Below are 19,452 nucleotides of genomic sequence, written 5' to 3'. Positions count from 1 at the left end.
AAGATCCTTAGAGCCTATTTAGACCACCTTACTTAGTTTTCAGATATGGAAATCAAAAGAGGTCAGGTAAGTTTCCTGTCATAATATCATGAAGTGATAATATTTGGAATAACCACAAAGGAAAATAAGGAAAAAAAAATTAAAAGATATTGAGAGTTGCTGAAAATGATCAAGGTCAACAGAGGTAAAACAAAAACAGCCCACACATGTGCATCAGGAAAAGGATTTTCTCCAAAAATACTTTTCAGAACCAGAAAGGAAGAAAGCAGATACCAAAGGTCTCCCTGCCTCTGCACCTACTGCTGTTGGAGATGGTTATCCAAATGTCCTTCATGTTTCTGCAGGTCTTGCAAGCAGAGGCACTGACTGCCTTTGAACCAAGCCATCTTTTCAAGAATGTTTGTATAGTGAACAGTTGAGAAATGAAGACAGTTTCCCCCTCTAGAGCAAAGGGAGGTTTTTCTTACTTCCCATTATAAAAGATTCGGGTTCTCTAAGCTCAGGGCTCTTCTCTGTAACACAACCCACTCACTGCCCATGCAGTTGTCACCTAGCCCTCTTCACTGTCCTGTAGGAGTCTGGGTTTAGGGAACCACTGCAAGAAAATGCTGATGCTTGGCTACTGTTATTACTGTAATTAAATCCTTTGTCTCTGATCCAGGGGTCTCATATCTTCTGCCCACATCCATGAAACTGTCTGGCTAACTTGTTAGTTTGCAAGTAGGGGGAAAACATCTCAGACTCTCCACAGTTCTGGACATTTGCTAAGTATTATCAATGATCAAAGCTGGCTTTAAGTCCTTAAAGCAGAAACTTTAAAATAGGCTCCCCTGACCGCCTCATGCAGACTACTAGCAACTAAGGCAGACCCAGAAATAGTAATAATAACCATTTATTTAGTGTATGGAAACTCTTAGTGCCCCATTAAAATCCCATTTGGATCTCTTCTAGCAACTCCGTGATCTAATCCCCCAGCTTCGGAGGGCTTTGCTGCTAACGGCAGGCACCTGTGACCTTCTCCAGAGGCTTGACCTTGGGCACCAGAGCCACCTCACGTGTGCAGAGTACAGGAAGTGGCTGGAGGTTTATATTTCTTCCAGGAAGCCTTGAAGACAATGACTGACTGAAGTAGAAGTAGGGGTGCCCTGCTTCTTTTCCTCAAGGCTGGACGAACTCTATGGGTATAATTTATGCTCCAGAAGTTCCTGTGGGATCAGGTTGAGACTGACTGATTGTGATTTGGGCCATTTGAGGGCCTTCAGGTAGTTTAATTTCACCCTTTGCTATATTCCCAGCATTCAAATAGGCCTAGCAGAAATCCCATCTAGTAAACTGCCCAGCCCAGGAAAAACTCCAATCTGAAAACTTGGCAGCAACAGGCCCAGTTCAGGCAGCAGAAGAATGCTTTTCCTTGGCAGCCCTACTGGCATCTATCTGGGGGAAGTCCTGAAATGGGAAGAGCCTAGAGGGCTTCTCTAGGGAAAGTTTATACAGCTGGGAAGCAAAAGCAGGCCTCTAGTCCTCCCTGCCACCCTAAAAAGACCACTGCTGTCCATGTATGGCTGCAAATCCAGTTCATAGGGCTACCATGACACTACATCCATAATGAGTCTCGTCTCAACAGCACCCCTTGACTCCTACCTGCAGGCAGCCTAAGTATGCTGTGATGGTTAAATTTTATTTGTCAACTTGGCTAAGCCATGACAGCCAGTTTGATCAAACATTAGTCTGGAGGTTGACTGAAAGAATTTTGTAGGTGTGATTAATTTCTACAATCAGTTGACTTTAAGTAAAGCAGATTACCCTTGGCAATGTGGGTGGGCCTCAGCCTATTAGCTGAAGGCCTTAGAAGCAAAAACAGGTTTCTGGAAAAGAATTCTTCCTCAAGACTCAAGATAGAGGTCCTACCTGAGTTTCCAGCATGTTAGTCTACCCCACTGATTTCAGACTTGTCATCCCCCACACAATTGCATGAGCCAGTTCCTTAAAAATAAATCTCTTTACATATAATTACACACAATCTCCTATTGGTTCTGTTTCTCTAGAGAAACTGATACAGGTATGTTCCACCATTCCCAGTCTCAGAGGCCCCAGGAAAACATGACTATGGCCTTCATTTTAGCCAGTTCTTCAGCTACATTCAACCTAACTGAACTTGAGCTAACCAGCCCCCTAGGCTTATACTTCCAGATTGCAAGTATATCCCTACGATTATGTGTCTGCCCAATGCCCAACTGCCGTCAGGTGCTCTTTTGCACACTCTTTAGACAGGGAGCTGATTACATAGCTCAGCTACCTATCCAGCCCCCACGGAACATGCCTAGAGCCAATCTCCACCTTCCTTCACACAGAACACCCTATACCCCCAAAGTACACTTTTCCTCTGCCATCTCCCAGCACCCTTTTCCTCCTGGAACCACTGGCACAATCCAATGCTTAGCAAACTTCCTGGCATATGGAGGTGCTCACGAAAAATCTAATGAAGGAAAGGTTGACATTTAGCAAGCTCAGGAGCTCCAAGAGTATTTTTGAGAACTCTTCTGGTGGACCAAGGAAAGTAAGAAAGTCCATCCACCCCCTCCCTCAAGTGGTAGATCACTGGCATCTCAGTGGAATGCTATACCGTCAGGGTCAACTCCTCCTCACCTGACTGTACTCACTGGAGCACAGGTCAAGGTTCACCTACAGGCAAACTGTTCCTGCTAAAGGGAGAGGAGTCTTAACCAAGAACAGGTAAATTGCCAAGTACAACCGTATCTTGTCTCGGTCATCATGTCCCCTGCTCCAGCCTCCTTAGTACCAGCCATATTTGATCTACATACACAAGCATTCTGGGTTTTGCCTCCTGTTTGGTCCGCGCTCTCCACCCAGCTTTGTTCTCTCATAAGCTCTCAATTTGAGATTCTGGACTCTGGAATCAGAGATATACATTTTAGAATCCTGGCTTTATCACTTACAAGCTGGGTGACATTAAATCTCAGTTCCTTCACCTGTCAGGTGGAAGCCATCTAACAACTTTCCGGGACTGCTGTGGGTTTAGAAGTAATCAGAGAATTAGTGAGATCTAGCAGAGCATCTGGCACACAGTAGGAGCTTTTAAAATGTCAGCCATTACGGAGCTCCCTGGTGGCCTAGTGGTTAGGATTCTGGGCTTCCACTGCCATGGCCTGGGTTCAATCCCCAGTCAGGGAACTGAGATCCCACAAGCTGCATGGCATGGCCAAAAAACAATGTCAGCCATTGTTATTATCATTGTGGGACGAAAGTTAATATTTGACATCCAGGCGCCACCACAATTATTTTTGTAAAAAAAGACATCTTACACCTGGGCCAGGATAGCCTGCAAACCCTTCCAGACTGGAGAACCTAAGCAGAAGACTTCCCGACTACTCCCATAAGTCTGCAACAAACTTAAGACAGGAAATATTAAAAACTACTTAAAGTTTTTATATTTTGAAATTTCAATTTTCTTAGCCATTTACAATCTTTGCGCTTCACTCTTCCATATGTGAAAGGAGCTGGTTTGTCAGCTTCCCCTAATGGTAGCTCACAAAAATAACTTTTCATGAGAAGTCTATAGAAAATTGAATTAAGTCCTATGATTCTCAGCTCTAAATGCACATCATAAGTAACCCCTGTACAGCTTTGTAAAATGTTCTCACGCTGGATCTCCAAGAAAGAATTCCACTTCTATGGGTCTCTGTGTGGCCTGGATGATTGCATCTTTTAAAAGCTCCCTTGGAGATTCTGATGACCAACCAAGCTTGAACACCACTGACTTACTCTCTGATTATAGATAACTCAAAACTGTACAGAGAGCTGTGATGCAGAAATAGATGCGGACTTGCACCACGGGGGCTGCGGGCAGCCCTCAGCTGTTCTCAGCCTGCTCTCTGTTTCCCCCCCCCCCGCCCCCCCCGCCCCAGGCTCTTCTGCATTCTGCTTGGCTGGATACGTTAGTTCAGACTGCAAGTTACCCAACTCCTGCAGGGTTCCAGCAGGGCTTCAAAGGGGTGGAGCCCCTGCTGCGCTAGACAGATGCTACCTCAGACCAGCACTCCAGAGGAAAAGGGGGATGGGTAGGAGGGAGCCGTGTATAGAATAGAAGCAAGGAGCAGAGAAAAGGGAGAGGGTGAGGGGTAAAGCTGTATTTATGCACCCGGCTGTCAGAAAAGAAGTGTGACCAAGTAAAAGGGGTTTCCGCAGAGAATAACAAGCCCCTCCCAGCCATTCAGAGGTTGCCTTGCTTGCTGCACTGTACATAATGCTGCTTCTGCTTCTGTTCACATCTCTTTTAGAGAAAATTATTGCCTAGCATTGTTACGTTCCCCTGCATCTTATTCCTGTCCCCACTCCGTGACTGTACATTATCGGTAGGTTCCCTCTCCTCCTATTCTCATATCTGGTAGCAGGATGCAGTGGTTAGCTGGCACAGATTTGTTGCTCCACAGATTTGTGTTGCATTAATGAATGGCGAGCTGGTAGACTGCCCTCCCCACACGTACACACACAGTGCCCCAGACTCTAGATGCCATTCTACTTTGTCCCCAAGCAGAATGCATCCCTCCTTCCTCCGGGTCTGCAGCATTTGGCACTTCACTTATGGTTACTCCAGTCTAATCTGTCCTGTAGATCTTGGGTTACGTCTGTGTCACTGCTGCCAGGCTGTGAGCACCTCAGGTAAATGGGTTGCTTTGTCCACCAACTCCCGGCACAGCACTGACATTAAGTAGGCTCTTGAACATTTGCTACCTCCAAGCCAATTTTCTATCTCCATATTATTTCACTGTCATCTGGTTTCTTCATCACTTGGAATAAAATCAATGAAGGGGAAGAAACACTGGGTAGGATCCTGGTCATACAGCTGCAGACAACCTATAAGACTTCTTGAGTTTCCATATCTGTCCACCAAGTGGACTGAATCAGCTCCAAGGACACCCAGAGATTGAAGCACTAAACATATAGAAGATATCTGGAAGCATGGCACTGGGGAAAGCAAATGAACCTGTATAAATTCCCTGCAGATCAACCTTACTTCATAGAAACCTCACCATTACTTTGAAATGTGTATTTTATTCCCATTTGAAGAACAAAAAAGAGAGTCTCAGAGCTTTGATTTGTTTAAGGTCAGAGAGAATGCCTAGGACTGGAACTCAAACCTGTCTGAACCCACAGCCCACTCTCTCCACACACTGCTTCACCAGTGGGAGACTGACCACACGAGACAGTGTCTTGGGGATGGTGCTGAAGAACCACAGCTTCATTAGAATGGAAAATAGTTTTCATCCTCCTTTTTATCACAGACTGTAATAGAAGACAGAGTTTCACAGTATGACATCCTTATATTACTAAATCATGTCCTTTCCCAACTCTGCCTTTATTCCCCTTTTGGAGTCATTTAAAAAAGCTAGGGGCATTTAAAATTTTTATTTGAATTATTGAGAATGAAGATAAAATCATTCCCAGCTTTTTATAGGCCTTAGGGCTTGTATTCCTACACCATCCTACCTCCACCATCCTACCTTACAATTTCCCCCTTCTACTCCCCCCAATATACACAGAAAACCAAATTTATCAGTCCAAGTACACCCCTGAACTTAGAGTCCGTATCCTTCTACTAACTTTGGCTGAGAAAGTTTCTTGAAATAAACTCTGAAACCTGGAAGACATATTTCATGAGAATCTAATCTAGTTGGTTTCCCGATATTTATAATATGAGAATACCTTTCCTACCAAATATAAAAATGCATCTCCACCTGATAAGAGTTGTGCTTTTTAAAGTATCCATTGATTGAGAAAATAGTCAAAATGATAAAAAGTCAAAATGAATTCAGCCGACTTTGGAAATGTTTATATTTTCTGCATCTATATGGCATCTATAATCCATCTGAAAAGTAATCACTTGTATATGTGTGAAAAATAGCTGACTGCAAGACAGGCCAGGCCAGTCATCAAGGGCCTTGGGCAGCATACCAAGGAGATTCATATTTATTTTGCAGGCAAAATGGAGTCAAAAGTTTTAAAGCAAACTGACAGGACCAGATTGATTTTTTTTTCAGAAGATAATTTTGGCAGCAGTATAGAGAGCCAATTGTGAAATGGGAAGAACAGTGGCAAGAGTTCAGGAAGGAAGTGGAAAATGACATTGGAGCCACAGTGATGCAGAGATACCTCTGACCCCAACATTGGAGGACTTGGTAAGTAAACAGGTACGGGCAGTGCAGGAGATGGAGGGCCCAAGATGTCTCAAGATTCAGAAACTTTTGGAGACTGTTACCTCGAAAAGAATAAGGAATACCAGAGGAGGTGCATACTTTTTGGATGGGGTTGGGGGTTGGAATTGGTGGAATGGTTGGTGAGATTGAATGGATTTATATGTATTAAGTTTGAAATGATAGGGTACATTCGGGTACTGTCTCTCCTGCATGCCACTGGATATTAAAGTCTGATCATTAGGAGATCTGAGCTGGATCTTTAGGCAGCAGTAAATCGTAGTTGTTATGACAATAGCTTACAAGTCAGACAGACCTTGGTTCAAATCCACTTACTAACTGGCCTGAGCAAAATCCTGAACTTTACTGAGCCTTAGTTTCCTCATTGGGAAAATTGGGATAATTAATACCCACAACAAGGGTTTCTTACAAAAGACTGCAGGGTTTTTTAAAATTAAAGACTATATATATTAGTAACTCACATGGCATATAATAGCTGCTCTACAAATAGCAGGTGCTGTTATGTAGATTGCAAGCCACCAGAGTAAGTGGTACCATCTCCTGATATAGTGAAATTTATCTTTCTTGGAGAGCAAAAGAGAGAAAAATAAAAGGCAGGACCCTGGGGATGCCACACTAGAGAAACAACCAAAGGAAGGGCAGGCAAAAAAGGCTGAGAAGACAAGAAGGAAATCAGGAAAAGAGGGTGACCTGGCTGTCACTGGAGGAAAGAGCTTCAACAAGCAGAAGGTGGGTCCAATTCTTGAAGCTATGGACCAACCATTAATCTTGAATTAATAAGGAAACCATAATGCCCTGAAGAGTGACGTGAGGATAATGGCAGTACCCACTGGGGCAGTATTCAAGCACTCCTAGAGCTATGAAAGGTGAATTATCAAAACCATTATATAATTACAAGAGAGAGAACATAATCTGGACTAAAAATGAGAGCATAATTTAAAATGAGAGCATAATCTGTTTTAAAAATGAGAGCATTGACATTGCCAAAAAAATGATGCATCTATTTGACATACCTGGAGCAATTAAATGTCTACTGCTAAAGTTTCCACTACAGGTGCAAGAAAAAAAGTAATCCTTGTGATTTACTATGCCGTATTCCTGTTACTTAATATTGTACATCAACTATACTTCAGTAAAAATAAATAAAAAGTCAAAAAAAAGAAATAACCTTATCAAGAGTAAAGAGCCTGTTTTACTCAAAAAAAGGAATCAAAATTTCAAGTTAAAGAAAATTGTCCAAACAAAAAAATGTGCAAGTACTCATCTATCACTCATCTGAAAAATCCAATCCATCGACAACTGCCGTTAGCTCTATTTCCAAAATCAATTCCAAATTCAACCCCTTCTATGGTGACTTTCTACTTTGTTAATTTAGCTAAATTGGAGCTTTATTTCCAAGAATTCCTGTGGGTTACATTTTGACGTAAGAAATTTGCAGGAGATTTCACTCTCCAAAGCAAAGCGGCAGCCATTAAAGTCTAAAGGTCAGTACAGGGTGCCCTGCGGCAGTTCACTTACGTTGTTACAGTTTGACTTGTTGGTTCACCTTCTTGGAGCAGGGCAGCAGCTGGGCCCAGAGCTTCTCCAGCTCCCTCCAAGTCTCCTCTTCTGTCCTCTCCACGTCCTGGATCAGGTACTAGGGGAAGGTCACCTGCGACATTAAGTTGGAGGCACTGAGAGAGAGATGTAATCCCAATTTGTCCCCAGTCTCCCCTGCTTCACGTTCAGCTTTTCTTCTCAACTCCTGGACCTACTGACTTCAGTGTCCTCAGGCCTCCACTAGACAGAGAGGCACCAGCTTTCCAGAGACTTCTCTATCTCCTCCCACAATTGTGTAAGGTCTAAATCCTATAATAAATCCCATATTCCATATTATTCACAGTGGTTTTTTTCCCCTGATTGAACCCTGACTGATATAGAAATTGAAACTAAAAGTGATTCCAGGGAACAGAAACTTAGGGATGGTTGTCTAAATTAGCTTTGGGTTATCTGGAGCTGATTTCCTGATACAGTTAAAGAGACAAGACTAAAGGAGACAGTGGTAGTTTATGACATGCAGAAGATTTAGTTGAAGTATCACCTGGAGACATCTGTAATCAAGTGTCAACAGAAGGCAAGGATTTGAGTGAACTAACTGCTATCAAGGACGATTTTAGTGAAAATAAAAAAGTTTGGGAGTGAATGAGTGCTTCTAAGTGCACTAAAGAATGTGGGGGGGGGGGAAGAAACTGATGAGCTTAAGGATTTATAACTGTCCTGAAAGATAAGGATATCCTGGACCACAAGACCAAGATTTCTGAAAACCAAACATGAATTTAATCCTTTGAGTGGCTGAATTACAACACAAGTTGAATTCTCAACTTTGCAGGGTTTCTTATGTTAAGGTTAGGACACAGATTGAGAAGGAATACGAATTAAAATTTGCGATAGGAATATGGGAGCAGATTCCCATGAAGCTGGGGACCTTGAACCCCTAAATTCTACTGATCCTCAAGTCTCAGCAAGCCCCAGGAGGTAAGCTATGAAGTGTGACTCACAGGAGGTCAATACACACCTCGAGAATTGCAATATTTTGTCAGTAAACATTGACAGAACCTCAGTAATGTGCAAGGGAATGGATCTTAAATTGTATTGGACCAGGGAAGAAGAAATATATTGTTGGACCCTCTGAAATTAGTTCATTTAAGTGCACAAAGCAGAGATTCTGAAATCAGTGTGTTAGCTCAAGGGGCTGCAAATGGCCCTAAACCTGGAGTTAAAGGTACTTTACACTAAATGAACTTGAAGTTTCATAAGCTTCTTGGTATACTGATGAAGAGATCCAAAGGCTTTGGAAAAATGACATGCTTAAGTGGATTTATTATGCAATACTTGTTCAGATACCTCTAACTATGTCTCCCAGAATGGTCCAGCGGATATACCTTACACTAATGCTTTGAGAAATGCATTGGGGAAGGAAGCCCAGCTTCCATAAAGAGCGCTACGGCGGCTGTTCTCTAAAGGTTAGAGATGAGAGGGGGAAATGCTGCCATCAAACTGGGGTCTCTGAATTCAATGGGGAGAATGAGATCCTGGCCTGGCAGGAGCCAATTGGTAGCATTTAATCACAGAAGACAAGGAAGATATGGTTACCACAATGGGCAGCAGAGCTGAAAGTCAACAGAAGAGTCTGACCCATGGAGACCTTTGACTTTCGATAGTTGATCGTGATGTCCCTAGAACTGAAATACGTGATCACCCTACTAATGTCCAACTTGATTAGTATGAGTAGTGTGGCGAAAAGAAGTCATACCTGATTCAGCAATAAAGAATTGTGGACCCTCAACCAACTGCCAGACTTAAGCCAGCTCATGGGCCCAAAGCCCCTTGAAAGAAAGGAAGACAGGGTCTCCTCAAGGAACACTCCTACTAGGCAACGAAAAATGTACACTCTAAGTCTTCCTTCCAGCCAGAGTGGTCTTCAACTTAGGGCAATTTTACCATCCGAAGGGTAGCTGTCAACGTCTGGAGACATTTTGGATCGTCACAACAGGGTAGAGACTAGGGATGCTACTAAACATCTTACAATGTACAGGACAGTCCCCCAGTGACAAAGAATTATGTAGCCCAAAATGTCAAGAGTGCTAAGGTTAAGAAATCCTGCTTTTCCCAAGAGACCTGTGACCACTGAGTTCCAACAGCAGAAAGTGGGTCGACATCATCACAATTTGCAGTGATTCTGGAGGACCAGGGCTAAACATTAAGCTTGGGATTGGCATAGATGATAAATCAGAGTCACAGCACAGACTGAAGAGTGGTGTGCGGACGGTGCTCAGGCACCCCTAGAACTCTGAAAGTTTAATTATCCAAAACGTTACATAACTGCAAGAGGGAGAAAGTAATCTGGATTAAAAATAGAATATAATTAAACATAGTAACAAACTAAAATTTGTGTTTAAAGTAAAAATGTCAACTGATCCTTTTTCACTTACCAAATCCAATTCATCAGCAATGATGAATTGCAGCAATCAACTGCAATCCAAAAATCAATCCTAAACCCAACTCTTCCCGTCTCTCCCACTTCTGCTACACCCTCGTTGAAGCCACTACTAGCATGTCTCTCCTAGAAAAGCCACTTTAACAGCCTCTTTACTTCCTCCCTTGTTCCTGGAGAATCGATTCTTGATACGCTGCTGCCAAGTGGTCCTCTTACAATGTAAATTACTCATGACACTCCTGAGCATCACAGAGAGTACAGCTGAGGAGGTGAGATCATAGGGTGGGGGATGAAAGTGGGAACTCTTTCCTACCTTGAAGGAAAGCCCAGAGGTATGAGTAAAGAAAACACTGACCCAGTTTTGCTCTGCTTGATGGAGCAAATATGGAAGGTCTCCCTGGTTTTCCTGCATCCATTCCTGGTCTTGCCACCCTTCCACACACACTCTCACAAATTACCCTTCAAAGCAGCAGAGTGATCTATTCAAACCATAAATCAGGTTGCTCAGCATAAAACAAACACCCACAAGGAGCCTTCTGGAACCAGCGCCTAATCCAAGTAGTCCAGAGTGGGGCCTGAGGGTCTTACAGCATTTCATCTCTCCAGGTGATTCTAATGTGTAGCCAAGGCTGAGACCCACTGGCCTACAGCTGTGCTTCTCAAAACTCTAATGTGCACATAAATCACCTGAGAGGCTTGTGAACTTTACTTTCTGACCCCACAGGGCTGGGTGGGGCCTAAGATGCTACATTTCTAACAAGCTCCCCATGTGGTGCTGATGCTGCCGCCTGAGGACCACGCTCTGAGTAGCCAAAGCCTGGGAGGGTAAATCATTGCTCCCCTCTACCCAAATCACCCTTGCTCATAAATGCTTGAAATCATATTTTTCACCCTCTTCCCGCCCTCCAGTTTCTCAGCCTCCTAGACCCACCAATAACTCTGCAGCCAGCCAGCTCAGGACAGAATCTGTGGACAAAAGAATGACAGAATGATGATGTCCACTACGGGAAACACTATATTTCTTCCCACTGTACAGTAAGGCTTCCTTCCAGGTAAAATTAAGCAAAATTCAGCCCTGCTATGTCCCACTGGAGACTGGATCTTCAGAGGGACAGGTTAAAACCTAATCACAGTACCCTCCTCTCTCTCATATGCATCTAGAGCAGTGTTTCTCAACCTTGTAATTATTATCACCTCCCTAAGGAGCATTGTTAGACTTTTTTTTTTAATAAATTTATTTTATTTATTTGTTTATTTTTGGCTGGGTTGGGTCTTCGTTGCTGTGCGCGGGCTTTCTCTAGTTGTGGCCAGCAGGGGCTACTCTTCTTTGTGGTGCATGGGCTTCTCATTGCGGTGGCTTCTCTTGTTGTGGAGCACGGACTCTAGGTGCACCAGCTTCAGTAGTTGTGGCGCACGGGCTCTAGAGCGCAAGCTCAGTAGTTGCGGCGCACGGGCTTAGTTGCTCTACGGCATGTGGGATCTTCCCAGACCAGAGCTCGAACTCGTGTCCCCTGCATTGGCAGGCGGATTCTTAACCACTGAGCCACCAGGGAAGTCCCTAGACATTTTTTTTCTGATTGCACCCCCCTCCCGCATGAAATGTTAACACCACACATACTCTGGCCCTTCGCAGGGACACAAAACATTGTAGTACCTGTGTTTTTTGCTGCCCCCTTGTGGACAATATCACCCTCAAGGAGTGCAGAATCTGAGAGCTTCCATTCACTCATTCCAACCACCCAGCTCCCAGGCCTGGTGTGTAGACCACACACTTCTACACTTTTCCCCAGCCTGACCCTTCCAGCCCAAGTTATAAGTTAGAGAGGACACCATTTTTAGAATGCAAGGCAAGTGTTTGATAAATGGTCATAACTGGCCATGATTTGGGGGTTGCTCTCCAGAGCTTCATACCTCAGTTGAGATCAGATCCTTAGCACCTGGCTCCAGTTGCACCTTGATAGTCTTGTATACCAAGCCAAATGAAGATTAGATGTCTGTCATCAGGCCACAGGGCAGCAAGGAGAAAGACACATCTTCCCTGGAGCATGTACCTGAGAACCAGGAGATCCTAAAGCAGTCCAGGGAGTATTATTGGAGTGGGATAGGGAGCTGAGAGGGACTTACCAGCACAAGCAAATCTACAGCCTGCAGCCAAGGCCACTGCTATCGATTCATAGTCCTGACCTAGTCTCTTCACCTCAACACTACCCTTGATGTCTACCTCCTGGGCAAGAATAGGTCTGGGCAACCCAGAAGTGCCACCCCACTCCTCTTCTCAAATGCCCCTGGAAACTCTGACTAGAGGCCCATTTCCAGCAACATGCCCAGCCTCCCTCACCATATGGACCCTAACTTGTTTCCAGAAATGCCCTCCCCCACCCCACCAAACAGTACTGGCCACCACTCTCCTACTTATCAAAGAGATTCTCCATCTTCGCAGACTATCCATCACCTAGACTGTAACCTTCACTGCCAGGGCATACCCCTACTTTGCAGAGTACCATTCAAGCTGGGTACATTGTTCTTCTCCTGTCAAGTCCAGCCACAACCAGAAAGAGTAAATCAGCCCTTTTGCCTTCTACTCTACAGACATCATGGCTGCCATCCTCCAAAGAAAACAGCCTCCCCACTCTCAAAAGTACAATTTCCTCTTCGACCAACTCTCAGGTCTCCACCTCTCCTAGACACCCTGACATAATCCAGTGCTTAGCATGGTGATTTAAAAAGTCCTAGATGAATACCTGTTGCCTGTGTCTCCACTGCGGGCATCAGAAACACCCACTCCCCAGAGTATCTGACTCTGTTACTAGGGGCAGTGTGACCTTCCTACAGGTGATGTTGCCTCCCTCAGCCTCAACTCCTGCACCTGTCATATGGCAGTGAAAGCAATACCTCTAGGGATAATTATAGAGGATTAGACACCCAGCAGAGAGCCTGGCTCCCACTTGGGACCTCTCTAGTGAGAGACTGACCTGAAAAGATGGTCATCCTGGTGATGCTGCCTGAAGAACAGGTGGTTTCCCTGGGAGGGGAAATCGTTTCCAGTCTCCTTTTTTATTTCATGATACAACTGAGGACCAAGTTGTATCATATTACAGTACAGACTTATTACTAAAGAATTATTATTATGTTTTCCTGACCTTAACCCCTTCCCATAGTTGATTCCACCATCAAGGCCAAAGGCTTCTTAAAGATTCTACCACCTAACAAAAATATCGTATAAAATATTTAGTACTGGGCTTCCCTGGTGGCGCAGTGGTTGGGAGTCTGCCTGCCGATGCAGGGGACGCGGGTTCGAGCCCTGGTCTGGGAAGATCCCACATGCCGCGGAGCAACTCGGCCCGTGAGCCACAATAACTGAGCCTGCGCGTCTGGAGCCTGTGCTCCGCAACAAGAGAGGCCGCGATAGTGAGAGGCCCGCGCACCGCGATGAAGAGTGGCCCCTGCTTGCCACAACTAGAGAAAGCCCTCGCACAGAAACGAAGACCCAACAAAGCCATACATACATACATACATACATACATACATAAAAAGAATGTAAGCAGACAAGAATAGCGTTAAAAAAAAAAAATAGGAAAAAATAAATAAATAAATAAATATTAAAAAAAAAAAAATTTAGTACTTCAACAAACAACCAAAATTTAATATTTTATAAGTAAATAATTTCTAGCCATTTCCATCATTTCAGCTTGTTTCTTGCAAAGAAGAAAGGTAATGTCTTACAATTTTCCTGTTAAATAGGGATATAAAATGAAATTTTAAATTAAAATTCTATCAAAAATGCATTTGATATTGTCATGGTTCTCAGCCCTGATGAGTCCTCAAAATCCACCTGCAGAGCATTTTAAACATAAAGATGCCTGTTGGAGTCATAGCAAATGTGCTGCAAAGAACATCTTATACTTATCTTTTGGGGCACATATATATCTGACTCTGTAGAGTGTATATCTGAGAATAGAATTGCTAAATCATAGGAGATGCATGTGATCAGCTTTTGTAGATCTACCAAAGAGTTCCTAAAGCAGTTGTACAAATTAATACTCACATCAACAGTGTGTGAGAATCCTCACTGTTCTGTATTCTCACCATCACTTGGTACTCTGTCCTTTTTATTTTAGCCATTTCAGTGATTGTTTTAAGTTCCATATCCTGAACCACTCATGACATTGAGCGTGTGTTTATTGGTCATTTGTATATTTTCTTTTGAGATGTGTCAAGTATTTTTTCTGAGTTGGCTTTTTACTTGTTAATACGTAATATATATATTATATTCACGGTACAAGTCTTTTGTTTTAATGTGTATGTATTGAGAATATCTTTCTTGCCATCTCATTCTCTTAATGGTGACTTTTGTTGAATAGAAGTTCTTAATTTTAATAGATCTTAATTATCAGTTGTTAACTGTCATCAATAGTAAAATGGGTAAATAAACTGAGGTTTATCCACAGAATGAAATACTATACAGCAGTGAGTATGAATAAATCAGAACTATTTACAACAATATGGATGAACCTCACACAACACTGAGGAAAAGAAGCTAGACACAAAAGTATATATTGTTTTAGTTTTTTTTTTTTTTAATTCCAAAAGCAAACTAATCCATGATGTTAGGATATTGACAACTTTGGCTGGGCTGTAATAACTGGAAAGGGGTACAAATGGCTCTCTTGAGCCGCTGGCGGTAATTTGTTTCTTGATCTGAGCGCTGGTTACCCAAGTTTGCTCAGTTCGTGAAAGTTCACATTATTGACATGATATGTTTACTTTGATAAAAAGTTATGAAAGTAGAGGTTCATATGCCTGAGCTCCAACTCCAGAGGGCCTGGATGTCCATGTTTCCTAGTGACTCAGATCCGCAGCCAGGGCCGAGGAACTTTAATCAATACTCTGGTCGTAAATATCTGCAGATATATGGACTAGAAGCCCCATTTCTTGAAAAATGTCTAGTTTGTTAGACACACTTAAATGGTGGGATTATAGGAACTTCCCTAGTGGTCCAGTGGGTAAGACTCTGGGCTCCCAATGCAGGGGGCCCAGGTTCGATCCCTGTTTGGGGAACTCGATCCCGCATGACGCAACCAAGAGTCCACATGCCGCAATTAAAGCCACAACTAAGACCCTGCAGAGCTGAAATCATTAATTAATTAATTAATATTAAAACTAAATAAATAAATGTTGGGATTATAGTTATTTTTTCCTGTTTCATTGCCACCTAAATTACAATGTTGTTTTGTGCAGTTATTAAAATCCTGTGAATTACACTTCTCCGTTGTCTCATTCAGTTTTTTAAATTGTTGTTTTGATTCTCTGGAAAGAAATATTTGCTTGTAAGTCTAGAAATGTGGTGAGAGGGAGGAGGGACAGAAGCTATGAGAAGTTGAGAAGATAAACATGATCCTCATGGTGCTGGCTTTCCTCCGTCTTGTGCTACTCTGATTAGTTCCAGCCCATAGCCAAGCATCCTCACCTGACCAGGTGTGGGGGGAGAGTGGCGATGTACACCTCTCAGAAGGCAGGGTCCAAAGTTAATGGGGTTCTGCAAATTGTTGAACAGAGTGAGGTCCTGAAGAACAGGAAAGACAGAGGCAGCTGCAGCTGCCAGGCACAGGTCTCTCCTGGGCTTTCTCTCTGCCTTCTCATGCCCTGTGTCTGGCAGTTTGAAAGCAGACTAGTCATTCATCATTTTTTGCAAGGGCCTATGAAAAGGGGTATGGACTCTGATGCTGCTAGACAGATTCTAGTTTAGATCAGAGGCCGAGGAGTGGGGAAGGATATGCAAGAGAGGGATGACATGTTAACACTATATTTGTGAGCCTGGAAGGAAATGTGAGTCTGGGTAATGGTGATACTGGCTAATGGGGTCAGTTTTGCAGAGACAAAGAGCCCCCATTCCAAGTCATTTGGTGGTTGACTGGTTTTCACACTTTAAAAAGCCTTCCTTCTTATTCCCAGGCAAAACGAATCCTTCCCTCCTCTATGCTTCTGCTGCACTTGGCGCTTGTGTATATCCCAGCTAACCAGCAGCATCTCCTGGGAACTTTTAGACCTGCACATCCTTAGAACCCAAACGTACTGAATTAGAAACTCTGAGTACAGGGCCCAGTGATCTGGAGTTTAATGAGCCCTCCAGGTGATCCTAATGCAGGCTAGAGTGGTTCTCAAACTCTAGGAGTGCCTGTTCCTTTAGGTGAAGGGCACCTGTACAGTACACCCTGTAGGACTTGGAAATCAATGGAATGTAGGAAGGCAGAGAAGTATTAAAAGATGAAGATGTTTCTAGTTTTGAAGACTGGATTAGTTGCACCATGAGGCCAAATAAGGAACACAAGGACAGGAGATATTTCAGTTTGTTATTATTTGTTTTGTGGGATTCATAGAAGGTAAGGAGCAGGTGATAAGTTTGGTTTTATGCCTGTTTCCAGATGTGCGAGCTCCATGCATGTGTGTTTCACTAAGTGGCTCAAAGTATAGATCTGGAAATGTGAGGTCTGAGCTGGGGCTACGGACAGCAGGAAGTGCTGGTTATAACAACAGCTGAGGAGCCGCATGGGCCTGGTTTTAAATCCAAGCTCTCCACTTTTAATTCTTTGAGCTTCGGTAAGTTCTTACACCTTCCTGAGCCTTTGCTCCCTCATCTGACAATTAGAATAATCATACCTACCCACAGAGTTCAGGGAAGGATTGAATGAGACAACATGTTTAACTCAATTAGCAAAGTTCCTGGCTCATAGAAATGGCTGGTGCTGCTACTTTATAGATTTGTGAGACTGCAGAATATAGATGGGAAATGCAGGCAATGGAGTGGAGCTGGTCACCCAGGTTGTGCAAGAGAGAAAAAGCAAGACTGAGCCTGGGGACGCCAACATGTGGAGGGGGCCAAGCAGGAGCAGCAAAGAGATCAACGAGAAGGCACAGGTTGAGAGGCAGGAAGAGGAGCAGAAGAGAGTGGCCTGGGGGTCAACGGATGAAGGAATTAGATCAACAACTGCACCTATTGCAGCAATTAGGCAGGACTGGAACTAAGAATTAGCCATTTTATTTGACGATGAGAAAGTCAGTGGTGACCTGGAAAACAGCAATGTCAATGGAAGTGTGATGGGAGACGCAGAGCCCTCCAGCCACATCAAGCAATCCTTATGCTCTAAGTTTAGTCATTAAAATAGATCCATAGTTGGAAGAGAGAAAGGGAGTGTAATCCACCTTAAAAATGGGAGGAGCCTAATTAATGGCATTAGTACATGTAAAGGAATAATTTTGCTCAGATCAAAAACCTAGGAATCAATATTTGTTTCTTTCCTTCGCATCTCACATCTGAGTCATCAATTACTTGTATTGGACCGATCACCAAAATAAATCTGGAATCCATCCACCTCTTTGCTCCACTGCTGCCACACCAGTCCAAGCTACCCTCATCTCTCTTCCCCAGGCAAATGCAATAGCTATAACTTCTTTCCTCTCTTGCCTCTCCAGGTGCCTCCCTACCCCTGCCCTCTTCCCAGCTGCCTCAGAGATTTTTTAACATATAAATCAATCACAGTAGTCTCTCTGTCAAACCCTCCAGAGGCTTCTCACCATACTTAGCAAATAATCAAAACAACTCACCTTGGTGGGCAAAGCCCCACTGATCTGTTCCCGCTTCCCCTCTGACCCTATACAGTCCAATATGGTAGCCACCAGCCGCATGTGGCCATTGAGCATTTGAAATGCTGGTAATAGTAAAAAAAAAAAAAAAAAAAAAAATTATTTAATATTTCTTTAACAATTTTTACACATATTTATATTCATAGAGCCAGATGTGACTAATGTGATTGAAAAACTGAATTTTAGGTTTTATTTAATTTATATTATCTTAAATTTAAATAGCCACATGTGGCTAGTGGTTACCATAGTGTACAGCACAGAGGTAGAGCACGTCCTTCATCACAGTAAGTTCTACTGGACTGCGCTGCTCTGGCCTGATCTCCTGCTACGTTCCCCCTTGATTACTGGATTTCAGCATCGCTGGCTGACCTTCTGCTCCTCACTCACATTAAGCTCCTTCTCCCCTGAGGGTTGCTGCACAGATTGTTCTCTCTGTCTAGACTTCATTGCTCGTTGATCTTCACACGACAGCCTTCAGCCTTGTCTCAGCTTCAACGTCACCTCCTCAGAAAGGCCTTTTCTTTCCACCCAAATGAAAGTTTCCCTATTATGTTATCGTCAAAGCATTTCTGGCTAGGTAAAAACATTTTCCATATGGGTTGTTGACTTGTTTATTGCCTGTATCCCCTTTTAGGATGTTATTTCCCCAAGGGCAGGAACCTTGGCCCTTTAGTGTAGGTGGAGGACTTAAGCTTTAAAAAATAAGAGGCAAGGTTGCTGAATGTGAGCCTGCTGGGGGTAAAGGGATTTGAGAATCCAGGAAACCTAGTAAGGAACTGGTGAAGAGGATTTAATTACAGCTAAGGGGGCCACTGGGCATCACTGAGGATCCAGAAGGGAGTAGACGTCATCAACAGTTTACAGTACAATCTGTAGTGTGATTTTTCTCCAATAAGAGGAAGAGCCCAGATATGCTTATCACAATTAACCCTCACAACAACCTTTGAGGTGTGCTGAAGTGTCCCCACTTTACAAGTTATTAAAAGCAGAGAGATTAAGGACCCTACCTAAGACCATGAAGCTAATAAGTAGAGAAGCTAGGATTTGGACCCCGGAATTCGGAACCCAGAGCCAGCGCTCTTAGCCACATCACCATATTGCCCCCCTCCTTATTAGAGCTGCGCATAGTGGGTATTTCATTAAAAATGTGATAAATGTCCATTGCAGGGCTCCGTGATTTCCCATCCCTTCCAAAATGGTAAACCAGGCATAATAAACAAGATGAGACAGATAACAATACCATTTGAATAAGTTTACATAAGTCAAACTTTTGCACACAAACAATACACGTAACGCAAGGATGCACACAAAAAATAGACATTAAATACTTTAGAATGGTTAAATAAAAGAAAATTAGAACAGAAATAGAGTTACAGATATAGAAGACAAACTTATGGTTACCAGGGGGTAAGAGGGGGGAGGGATAAATTGGAAGATTGGGATTGACATAAACACACTACTATATATAAAATATCAATAGATAACTAATAAGGACCTACTGTATAGCACAGGGAACTCTACTCAATAGTCTGTAATGGCCTATATGGGAAAAGAATCTAAAAAAGAGTGAATATATGTATATGCATAATAGATTCACTTTGC

The 19,452-nt window shown here is 43.2% G+C and overlaps 1 long non-coding RNA gene across 3 annotated transcripts in view; it reads right to left on the bottom strand.

The window, feature by feature from the left end:
• The window catches only part of LOC309631792, a 116,754-nt gene that overhangs the window by 40,569 nt on the left and 56,733 nt on the right, over nt 1-19,452 (bottom strand). For all 3 annotated transcript variants that reach the window (XR_014246541.1, XR_014246542.1, XR_014246543.1), the window contains exon 3: nt 7,752-7,884. This is a non-coding gene — a long non-coding RNA (uncharacterized lncRNA). The remainder of the gene's footprint in view (nt 1-7,751; nt 7,885-19,452) is intronic.

Source organism: Balaenoptera borealis, assembly GCF_965194805.1.
Source record: "Balaenoptera borealis genome assembly, chromosome: 7".
NCBI classification, from domain to species: Eukaryota; Metazoa; Chordata; class Mammalia; order Artiodactyla; family Balaenopteridae; genus Balaenoptera; species Balaenoptera borealis.
This window is presented reverse-complemented; position numbering and strand designations above follow the sequence as displayed.